Source organism: Marmota monax, unplaced genomic scaffold (genome assembly GCF_021218885.2).
Source record: "Marmota monax isolate L192 unplaced genomic scaffold, Marmota_monax_Labrador192_F-V1.1 WCK01_AAM20220418_F8-fsc00087, whole genome shotgun sequence".
In the NCBI taxonomy this organism is placed as follows: Eukaryota; Metazoa; Chordata; class Mammalia; order Rodentia; family Sciuridae; genus Marmota; species Marmota monax.
In genome coordinates, this window is record NW_026693476.1 from 129,589 (window position 1) to 142,177 (window position 12,589).

General features: G+C 38.1%; 1 pseudogene; it reads left to right on the forward strand.

Annotated features, from left to right (window-relative positions):
- The first annotated feature begins 12,217 nt into the window (after positions 1-12,217).
- On the forward strand, positions 12,218-12,310 carry LOC124102058 (U6 spliceosomal RNA; annotated as a pseudogene).
- The last annotated feature ends 279 nt before the right edge of the window (positions 12,311-12,589 follow it).

Sequence of the window (12,589 nt, forward strand, 5' to 3'; positions counted from 1 at the left end):
CCAAGGAGCATGGTGGTGTTGTGTTCCCTGTTGGGCTGTGACGAAGGCTGGGGAAACATTTATCCTTACCATTTTACCTGTGTAAGATTTTAATTCTGGGCCTGGGTGTCCAGAACACGTTGTTTTTATCACATTTTAATTTGCACTTTTTTCTTCCACACTTGTTCTCTGGACATGAGGGACATGAGTGCCAGAAAAGGAGAAAGGGATGAGGCATCTTTACTCTGGCAGGGACGTCATCTTCAGTTTTCATCTTCTCCCTGCTTGCATCTTCTTTTTTGGTCTGCCATTTAAAGAACTTGTATTGAGGGGAGTGGAAATTCACAGCCAGGGCACATCTTTTATTTATTTAATTATGTTGTTGCCCAATAGAACTTGATTGTAACTAAAAAAAAAAAAATCTGTTATATACTTTTCAAAAAAAATTAAAAATAATAATACCTTGTGACCAAGTAGGTGATATCTCAGGAATACTATATTACTATTAACAATTGAATATTAAATATTGCTGTTAATAACATTCACAAAATTATTCACCCTCTAAATAGATGCAAAACTAGAACTTCACAAAATTCAACACCATTCATGTTCTAAGTGGTAAGCAAATGAGGACTAGAAGGATGACACCTCAACCTGATAAAAAGTCCTATAAACAGCCTACAGGTGATTTTATACCTAATAGGAAAAGCCTGAAGTGCCAGAATTAATAAGTGGATTTAACAAGTGGCTAGAAGTGCCCATAACTGGGGACAGAAGAGGAACTACTGGACAATGGGAGTCTGTCCAAAGGGAAGATGGAGGGTAGGGTGAGGCTGGTGAGGAGCTTGCCTTTGTTTCAGCTAGAGCAGATTTGATGGGGGGAAAAAGAGAAGGATATCTTCCAGGTAAGGAAGGGAAGAAACTTCAGATTCCAGGTAGAGGTCAGTCCTGAATGACTCCAATAGGGAGATATTGTCCTCAGCCTTTGTTTTGTACTCAGGTGTTTAAGTATTTGCAAGAATGCCTTTGGCTTTGAAATACAGAGGAACTCACTGGCAGAATTAGCTGAAGAAAAGTCAGTGGAGTAGTTATCATTTAAAGACAAAGTAATAAATGGTGAGGGGCTCTAGCCATGGGACAATTGTAGCAGCCTGCAAATTTTTTTTTTTTTTTATCTCTATGCTGTCAGGCTGGAACCTTGATAAGATAATAGTGATTTCTGGACAACTCAAATATCAATCCTTAGAAAGTAATTTTTCTAACCAGGAATACAGATGACAAGGACAAAATATTAGGTGGTGTTAAGTCTGAGATCCAGTAGATCCAGCCACAAATGCCTTTTGAGGAAAGTTTTAAAAGCTATTGTCATTATATCTTTATGTTGAAAATGAGCTCTGTGCCTTAATAGGTGACAGGAAAATATGTTTTCAGTGTTTAATTTTTGTAAATTGTATTCTTTCCCTGTGTATTAGCAGATATAGAGCTCATTATTTAAGAAAAGAGATAAAAGCAAGCAAGCAAGCTGCTTAACATTGAAACCACTTCCCCTCCTCCTGGGTGTTCTGGTGCTCATTGTAGATCTCTCACTATCCCCTCCTCCTCTATCCTTCCTAGCTGCTTGGACCTCTTTACTTCTAGAATCAACTTTTAAAATAACCAGTATTTGTCTCTCAGATCCTGGTTTATTTAACTAAAAGTCCTCCAGTTCATCAACATTGCTGCAAATGATACAATTTTATTCCTCATTTATTGTTAAATCATGATGCAAAGAAAAGACCACTGACTCCAATTTTAAACCAAATTAAAGCAAGCTTATATTGTGTACACAAAGAGAGCTGGCCAGTGGCTGTCTCACCCAAAGCCAGGCTACAGAACAGCCTAGCTCTCAGGGAAGAAAAGGTTTATATAGCACAAAAAGTTACAAAGGGGGATGTTTGGGGGACTTAACAGCTAACAGTGTTGTGGAAAACGTAATACAAGGGCAGATAGAAGATTAATGATCTACATGGCATGATATTTCAAGGTAGGGAGTGAATTGAGATCCCAACATCAGAATTTATGAGGCATCACTTAGGTTTCAGAGAGGGTAGTTATCTGGTCACGGGGAGCCAGAATTTGTGAGGTGCCACTAAGGTTTTAGAGAGCATTTTTATTTAACGGTCAAGGAGAGCCAGGTATGGTTGAGTTCAGAGCATGGGCAGGAATTCCAAACAAGTTTAGAAATGTCAGTAATTTACAGTAAAACAGAAATGAACTTCTCATGACTTTGTGATGAAAGGGATCCTAATCTTAAGATGGAATTTGGCTGGGTTCATCCTTTATGGCTGCATATGATTTTCTTGAGTATATTTACAATATTTTTGATATTTATTCATTGATGGATGGGCACCTAGGTTGATACCATCTTTTGGCTAGTGTGACTACTCCCACAATAAATATGAGTGTTCTGCTATCTCTTTGATATAATAAATTCCTATTTTTTTTTCCTGAGGTTTGAACCCAGGGGCACTTAACCACTGATCCATGTCCCCAATCCTTTTTATTTTTTATTTTGAGACTCAATCTCGCTAAGTTGCTTAGGGCCTTTGTAGGTTGCTGAGGTTGGTTGTGAACTCAAGGACCTCCTGACTGAGCCTCAGGTGCTGCTGGGATTTCATCTGTACTCCACCATACCTGGCTTCATTTCCTTTTGATTTATACAACTTAGTGAGATTGCTGGATCATATGGTAGTCTCCATAATGACTCTAATAATTTTTGTTCCCACCAACACTGCATATAAGATTCACATTCTTGACATTCTTGATACAACAGGTGATGAGAATCAATGAGGGCTGAATTGTTTCCCCAGATGTGAAAATTGAACACCTGAAAAACATGGAGGCAAGCTTAGAGAACAAGTTTTATTTAAAGGATAGAAGAGAAGCAGACTTCTCTGCAGAGATAGGGATCCAGAGCGGGTATCCAAAGAAGTGTGTGTGTGTGTGTGTGTGGGGGGGTGTCCTGCCCCTTTTATACTTTTTAGATTTGCTTTGTTCTCATTTCCTCCTTCTCCCCTTATCTTGCCTACAGGACCAAAAGGTGGGTCAAAAAGGTGGTGTGATCCTGGGTGGTAAAGGAAGGGAATGGCCCAGGGGGCATTCATTAAAAGCCCCTGGAAGGGAGGAACAGTGGGGGGGGGGGCAGGTTACCTTAGCAACAGTTGAAGGAGGAAGGGGAAGGGCTCTGGAGGTATTAGCATTAATTTTCTTTCCTTTTGAAGGAGTCCTCACTGGACCCAATTATTTATTATCTACACTGACTGCCTTTTTGTTTCCCAGCCTCATTCTCAACAATATTTAATATATTTGGGCTTTTCCTTTTTCACAATAGCCATCCTAATTGGAGTAAAACTATGTAATTTTAATTTGCCTTTCCCTGATGATTAGTGATGCTAATTATTGCAAATATTTGGTGACAATTTGTATATCTTTATTTGAGAAATATTGGATCTTTTGACCATTTTTAAAATCAGGATTTTTGTTTTATACTCCATTGAAAATTTTCAGTTTTTTAATGTATTCTGGATGTAAACACCTTTTCAGATGAGTAGTTTCAAACATTTTCTCCATATCTGTAGAATATTTACTCTGTTGATTGTTTCCTCTGCTGGACAGAAGCTTCTTAGTTTAATATAATTTTTCTATTTTGTTCTTATTGCCTGTGCTTTTGCGGTCTCCGAAAGTGTCCCAGTGTGTTGAAATATTTCTTATTTTTTTATCTTGTAGTAATTTCACATTTTGGGGTCTTATATTTTCATCCTTGGTCCTGTTGATATTTTTTTTTCCTGCTTTGTGAATGGGATCCAGGGCCTCAAGAATTCTACCATTAGGCTATATCCCTAGTCCTTCAATTTTTTTGTGTGTATGTTGTGAGAGTCAGAGATGGAGATTAATTCTTTTGCATATGTATGTCTATTTATCCCAGTTATGCTTATTGACCACACTGTCCTTTCTCCAATGTATGTTCTTAAAAACATTGTGAAAAATTCAAGTGGCTATAAATACATGAATTAAGTTCTGAATTTTGTTGTCCCAGCTACCTGCCACCAGCCCCACAGACCCTTGTAGCCCCAGCCAGCAGCAGGCAGGAACGGCAGCACCTCTGCTCAATATCTTGTCTTAATACAGTACATTTGTTACAATTAATTAACCAATATTGATACTGATAACCAATATTGATCTTTATTAACTAAAGTTTATAGTTTCAATTAGATTTTCTGTGTGTTGTACAGTCCTATGGGTTTTGACAAATGTGGGATGCCACTAACCCCATTACAACATCATACAGAGTAGTTTCACCACTGAACACATTCATTCCTGTGCTTCACCAGTCCATCCTCCAACTTGCCTCTCCTTAGCAACTGCTGATCATTTTCCTCTTTCTATACTTTTGGCTTTTCCCGAATGTCCTCTAGTTGTTGATTTTCAGACTGGATTATTTGTTCTCAAATTATATATTTGAAGTTCCTCCATGTCTTTTCATGGCTCCATAGCTCACTTCATTTTATTAGTTAACACTCATTTATTCTAGGTGTTCACCACAGTTTGTTCATCCATCACTTAGTGAAGGACATCTTAGTACTTCTAGTTTTTGTCAGTTAAGAATAAATATGTGGCAAGCTGGGGGTGTTGGTGCATGCCTGTATTTCCAGCAGTCTGGAGGCTGAGGCAGGAGGATTGTGGGTTCAAAGACAGCCTCAGTAACAACGAGGTGCTAAGCAACTCAGTGAGACCCTGTCTCTAAATAAACTACAAAATGGGGCTGAGGATGTGGCTCAGTGGTCAAGTGCCCCTGAGTTCAATCCTTGATACCAAAAATAAATAAATATGTGGCAAACATTCATGTGCAGTTTTGTTTTATGTGTGTTCACATAAGTTTTCACCTTAGTTTGATAAGTCTCTAGGGCTGCAATTACATTTAGTTTTGTGAAAAATTACTTAACTAACTTCCAAAGTGACCAATCATTTTCATTTCTACCAGCAATGACTGACTGATCCAATGATCCACTTTTTTGACATATTTGGCATTGTCATTTTTTAAAATTTTTAACTATTCTAACAATTCTGTCAAATTATCTCATTAATTTTCAATGCCAAAGTGAAACATAATTTTGAACATCCTTTAAATGCTTATTTGACATCATCTATATTTCTTATTTGGTGAGATGTCCAGATCTTTCACTGGATTGCTTGCATTAATATTTTTGAATTTTAGTAAGTTCTGTATATTTAAGATACCAGTCCTTCACCAAATCTTTATTTTGCCAACATTTTCTCTACATCTGTGAATGGTTTGTTCATTTTCTTCACATTACTTTTCACAGACAAGAAGTCTTTTTATTTCAATGAAGTTTAACTTACCAATAATTTTCTTTTCTGGATTGTGTTTTGGTTTCGTATTTAAGTCAGCACAAAACCAAAGGTTGCTTAGATTTTCTCATGTTACCTCATGGGGGTGTAGTCCTTTAACAAATTACTTGAGTCTGGGTACTTTTAAGGAAAGAGTTTTATTTTGGTTCAGAGTTCTGGATGAGAGATGGGCAAGCACATTTGCCTACAGTCTATGATGTATCACAACATGGCAGATGGCAGCACAGAGTGGAAGCATGTGCTAGAGATACCATAAAGTGAGAGAAGAAGCAGGAGACAGAAGAGGCGCCTCTTTTTATAACAACCTAATCTCATAGGAACTGAGATAGTCCTGTCATCCTTGGAGAACTACAAAAATTTCTGCTGAGTGTGGTTCCCCTGATCTAATCATCTATTAAAGCCGCCATCACCTCAGTACTGTTACAGTGGGGAGCAAGGAGCCACCACATGAATTTTGGGGGACATAGTCAAACCACATCCACACCATAGCAAAGAATTTTATAGCTCCACATCTCACATATGCATCAGTGATCCATTTTATGAAAGGTGTAAGATCTCTGTCAAGATTTTCTTTTTTTCATGTGGATATCTATTGGTACCAGCACCATTTATTGAATACTATTATTTCTCTTTTAAATTGCTTTTAAACTTTGTCAAAGATCAGTCGACTTATATGAGTGAGTCCTGTTTTCTGAACCCTGTATTCTTTTTCATTGTTCATTCTCTTGGGTTTTTTTCCTTTATTCACCAATTTCACACTGTTTTGGTTAAATTAGCTGTATGGTAAGTTCTAAAGTTGGTAGTGTCAGTCTTCTTAGTGTTTTTCTGTTCTTCATTATGAGAACCTGGTTGGGTTATGTTACAGTTTCAATCTGGAATATCCCACAAAGCATCATACTCAATGTAGCAATATTCATAGGTGTGGCTTTTAAGATGGGATTGGATCATGAGTGCTCTTGAGTGGAGAATTCATTGATGGCTGAATGGTGATCACTGGGAGGTAGTGGAAGATATAATGCATAATTAGATGACTAGGGGCCAGCCTGCAATAGTATTTCTTGTCCCCTGCACCTTTCTCTGTCTCTCCTTCCCAGCTGCCATGAATTGAGAAGTTTTCCTCCACCACACCTTTCCACCATGCTGTTCTGTCTCACCTGAGGATCAAAGCATTGGAGCCAGCTGACCATGGACTGAAACCTCTAATACCCTGGTCCAGAAGAAATCTTTCCTACCCTTAGGTTTTTTTCCCTTAGCTCATGGTCACTAACAAAAAGATGAATCAGAGTTTTTTGTAGGTAAATATACAAAGACCCGGGATCCTCCCAAATCTGAGCCCTGAGGATAATTAACTTCAAGGGAGGCAATCCCAGAATCTAGCAATATGTGGATTACCAATTAAATATTCTACCAGTTGCTGGCTCCAGCATCTTCTATTCCTGGTGTGCTGTGATTCCACGTGTTAGTTTTTTTTTAGTTTGGATATGACAGGCTGTCCTGGGATGTCAATTCAAGATAAGAACTAGAGATTTTTAGTTTGTTTAGGGTTTTAGATTTTTCTTATTGTGAGAATAAGTGATGTCATCCAAACTATTTCTATGTTGGAGGAAAAAAATCTGAAATTTCTTTTTAAAAATTATTTATATTAGGTTAATCAATGGAAATGTATAATTCATACATTATCAGATATAAGAATAATTAAATTTTTTAAAAAAAAGATTTATGTAACTATCAGCAGCATCCAATTGGTCTCCTTCTCACAATCTCCTGAGTGCATTTGTCATTATTCCCTATCTTTGGTCACCAATACTGGACCTAGCAAGAAAAATATTTGGATATCTAATATCATTGAATTCTTTTTCTTTTTTCTTTTGACTTTATAGAATGGATCATTGCGTAATTCTCCAAATAGAGGAAGGTTTGCACTGTAATTATTTAATGTGATAGAAGTTGGCAGTTTATTGCTGTCCTCAATTTTGTTTACCTATACTGGTTAATGGTACTTGGTGTAAAACCTTTTCTGGTGATCTTAGATGAAGAAGATGCTAAAAATTTCTGCCATGAGAAGAGGAGGAAGATGATGAATTTGTAGATAAGATGATGTGGAGCTAAATATTTTATCCTCTTTATTCCTTCAGAAATTTGACTGGTGACTTAAATGGCCATCAAGTCACTTCAGACCCCTTCGTGTCTCCTTTGTTTTGCTAGAGTTCCAGAGCCATCACATGAAGGTGATTAGAAATTTTTACTGTAGTTATTTGATTTTATTTATGTTTTTTCTCTTACAATGATTAGCATGTGTATATCTGAAAATAAAAGCTTAGGGGAGAGTAAAGATAGGAATCTATACTAGTTTTCCATTGGTATGTAGTGCTAAATTAGCAAAAAAAAAAGGTTTAAAAATTATGGAAATATGGAATGAAGTGAGTGGATTCTCTGTAGTGTCTTCTGAGGCTGAAACCCAGGTCTGAGCTGGCTACAGTTCATGTAGAGTTCAGATTATTTCCCAAGTTTACTACAGATATTGGCGGAATTCACTTCCTTGTGTTTGGAGGATTTAGGTTCCTCTATATGAACCACAGATACTGTGTGCCTCCCACAGCCCCCTGTATTCTTTCTCAACTGGCATTTTCCATCAGAACTGAGAATTGTGATAAATGTGGCCTAGGGACTTCGGCTGAGATGTTCCTTGGGCACTACTTCATGTGTTCCTCCCAGGATCCTGAGCTAAGTCCACTCCCTGAGAATACAGAACTGAGGGAGCAGGTGGAATAAAAATGTCAGCATATTTGGAAGTTGTGAATAATAAAAAATAGAGAAGGTAACAGAGAAGCAGGTGGAAATCAAAGAGTTTGGAAAAAGAAATAAGTCACATTCAGGAATGCCTAACATCACCCAACCCCTGAAGGAGCAGCCTGAGCTGAGCAGTGGCAACTAGGAGAGAAACATCCTCTGCAGTGAATTTGTGCACCTGACCAAGGAGTAGAGCTGGGTAGACTCAAAGCAGGATGATATAACTTGGAAGCATTAATTCTAAGAGGGAGATGATACAAGTATGGGGGCCTGCCCTATATTGAGAGCCTTGAATTTGGAGCTGATCCACATAGTTGATGCCCACCAAGCAAACATGAGCTTAAAGGGAATTCAGAAGGCTTGCAGAAGTTGGAAGTATCCACTTGTACTTTAAACATTTCTGCTCTAATTTAAGCAGAACATAATTAAAAAGATCTTGCCTCAGAACTAGTGATGTTCATACTTTCCTGCACTTTCAGTAGAGGAAGGTTTACACACAATATCACTCACATATTTCTTATTCTTACCCTCTATTAAAGACTTGGAGTTAGGATTTCAGTATTTCCCTAAAGAAAGTAAAGTAGTGGGAGGGAGAAAGTCAGCAGTTTTAACCATAGATGGTAGTGCCCCCAATGGGTTGTGTGGCAGCACAGCGTACGGGTAAGTGGATCAAGACATCTGTTCCTAATGAAGAGGCCACCCATAGCAGGAATCCATGAGAACAGTGGTTTCCGTAGTGGAAAGTCATGAGGTATAGATAGGTGGGACAGGATTCTCTCAGTAGGGGATGTTGTTACATCCTGGGATAAAACAGAGCATCCCTGACAGGACATTTGGGCAGGAGTATAGGTGAGATGACAGGAGTTTACAACCATTTCTATGCATTCATTGAATGGATACTGATGAGAGCCTACTCCTTTTCTTGGTCCTGAGTTTGGACCTGTGTCTAGAGAGACAAACAAAACATTCTATCAGCCTTCATACTGCTGCCAACCTGTTGACAAGCAAGGCACAAGAAGTGACATCTTTCTCATTGGAGGAAGTAGTCAGTGCTATGTCAGAAAACATCAATGGCTGTGTCAATATACCCGGTAGTTTTCAACAGCTGGGAGACCTGGCTTGGGATAATGATTCCTGACCTCTTAGATTGTCACGAGTTCATGGGCTCCAGGTTGTTTCAAAACAATCTCCACTGCCAAGGTCTAAAGATGAAACTGATAACATCAGTGGCTACTGACTGTGTTCTGTTCAGCTGGACGAAGGAAGGAGCAAGTTAAGCGAGATTTTTCAGTTTCTCTTTGCCAAATTATTTCTTCCTTAACTTAGTATTATCTCTTTACATGAAAGCAAATGAAACACTGGTGATATTTGAATTGCAGTTCTTGTTATTTTTTCTCTAATTTCACATCAAATAGGGGGGATAGGATTGAAACATTTTTTGTGTTTGCAGTAGAAAGCTAGGGGCAATGTGGGGATAAATTCTGGGTTTCTGACATTCAAGTGGTTGATAAAAAATAATTTTTGTGCTCTTAGTACCCAAATAAGTGAACACACCTGCTTTGCTTCTCTGTTTACCATCATACATATAATACATAACATCTTTACTTATTTGAAAACTTGCATTCTAAGTAAGTTAAGCTCAATGTATGCATTTGTTGATCCCCTGTAAGTAAAGCATAGTGCTGATTACACTGCGGCATGCAGAGGTAGAATATTGCAGTCCTTGTGGAAAGGAGGTTAAAATGTTTGCACCAGATTCATCCAGGGTTTTCAATAGGTGAGAACATGGATAGTGTACGCCAATACACCCAACCTGGTGAGAGAGTCCACATTGGATTCTTGACCTATTGAGGATTCAGGACAAAAGGAATCTGAAAATTTTCTGAGTGTCCCACGGTTGAGGTGCACAAACACTTGGTATGGGTCCCCTCCATGTTTTCCATTCACAGATCATATTTAGATAGTAGAAAAATCAAGAGAAATCTCACAGAGAGGGAGTGGGTAAGCATGAAAAATATGAGTTTGTGCAGTGATTCTCCAACAAGATCAAGATCCTGCCCAGAAAGTGAAGCCAGAGGAATTCAATTCATGGGGTGGGGATGACTTTCCTGTGATAAGAGAATATTCACTGCACTTAGAACTCCTCATGGCTTCAGGAAAAAAATACATTTCCGAGTGATCCCATTGGTGGCCCTATACCCAGTGACAAAGACTTCCTCTGACCTCACAGAAACCTGAGGTCTCTCCTGCACTTAAACAAACAGGAAGAAAGGCTATGACTCTAGGGCCAAGAATGGGAACTCATCCTGGGTTAGGAGACACAGATGGAGGGAGAGTTTGTACTATGGCAAGGTGGTTGTGAAAAAAAGAACTTGGAGCTTCTGAAACAGCAAGTGAGCTGGCTCAATGTAAGATTGTCTTTGAAAATGGAGTACAGTTCCACACTAAATATGTAGTCTATGATCTGCGACCATTCTCTACTAAATTTATCCTGAATTTTCCTGGGCCAAAAGAAACTTCTAATGGAAGTCAGAAATTTCTTTAAAGCCTTAGATAAATCTTAGCACCAGTATCATTACATAGACTAATGGAAAATGATGTGGGTTGAGAAAGGCCACACAGATTTTTTGAGCAATGTCTATAAAATATTTCAGGTTCCTGCATTATTTGGCATGTGAGTGAAGTGACTGAAAACAAAAATAGCATCACATTTACAGCTTCCTCCCCAAGTGTGTGGCCTTTACATGCATTCAGGATTATATGAACTCTTTAATCACATTGATCTTAGAAACATCTTGTGTGTGGCTAGAATAAAATCCACAGCTAACAAATATTAAATGTGGCCTTAATGATTTTAAGAAACAAAAGCAAAGCAATCCAACATAGAGGAGGAGGTAAAGAGGTAGGGATGTCAAACTTAGGTTTTAATGAAACACTGAAAACTGAGAGAGAAAGGAAACAAACATAAAAATGAAATGTGGTGATGATATATTGAAAAACAACAGAAAAAATTTAAAGACCTAATAATGGACTTTCTTAGTGTTCTACAGTGGTCTTTATTACTCTATACTTAACAGAGTTAGAAATCATGGATGATTATTCAGAGAAGAATATCAGGAAAGCTTTACATTGGCAAAGTTATGCATTTTTGACTTGATGAAAAGCCTTACTATCCACTTTGTTCTTAAGGAAATGATGAGGTATCTTCTGGGTAGCCCTGAAGAAAATATAACTTTTAGGGAGACTACTTCTGTGTTGATGGTTTTCCACATGCCCAAGAATGAAAAGTGAGAAGTAGAATTGTTAACTGCCTTATGAGTAAAAATTCCTCATTTGTGGTGAACTTCTGAAGAGATCCTGAGGCCTGTGTATCAGCCTGGAAGGCAAAGGGCTCCCCACATTCCATGACATCTCCACATTTCTAATTCTGTTAGAATGTTACCCGACGCACTCAGCCCTACCTCTCCACTCCTGTCCAAGAGCCTTCAGCTCTGAGGTCTGGAATCCAAAATCTTGTTTTGGGGGTTAAGGCCTTTGAACTGTTGCGGTGTGGTGAGCAATCTCTTTTGACAGTAAGTTAATGATTACAGTTACTGTCCTCCCTTAGTCCTGATGAATGCTATTTGATTTGTTTTTAGCCCATAACATGTTTGGGTTTCTTCTCTGCAGTCCCAGGCTATACCTATAAGGCCTAAAATTATCATGGCTGTATCGGTCAGCCCTTCAGAAGAAATCATCCAGGAATTGCATTATCAACTGAAAGAGAGCAAACAAGAATTGGGAGACCTCAATGAAAAATTGCTGACAGACTACTCCCTAGCCAACCAGCTGCAAAAATATGGAAAGTTGTACATAGGATCCCAATCACCAAATGGATAATCTCCTATTTCCTCTCTGAGATAGGAGATGCCTTCCAAAATGGATTCTTCTCTTCCTTTACTTAAAGTAAATTTCATTCTTAGCATATTTTTAAAAGTCTAGGATTTAGTATATTACCCTCAGGATCATGGCAATGGAAAAAGGATACCTTTAAGAAGAAGGGCAGCACATAAACTAAAATTGGAGCTATACAGAGAAGATTAGCATGGCCCCTGTGCAATAATGACACATTTGTGAAGCATTCCATATTTTTAGAGCATTAATCTCTAGGATATATAAATCACTCAAAAATATAAACACCAAAAAAAAAAAAAAGCCAAATGACCCAACCAATAAATGGGCCAAGGAACTGAACAGACACTTCTCAGAAGATGATATACAATCAATCAAGAAATATATTTAAAAATGTTCAATTAGAGAAATGAAAATCAAAATACTCTAGATTTCATCTCATTCCAGTCATAATGGCAGCTATTAAAAATACAAACAAGTGTTTGTGAGGATGTGGAGGAAAATGCATATTCATGCATTG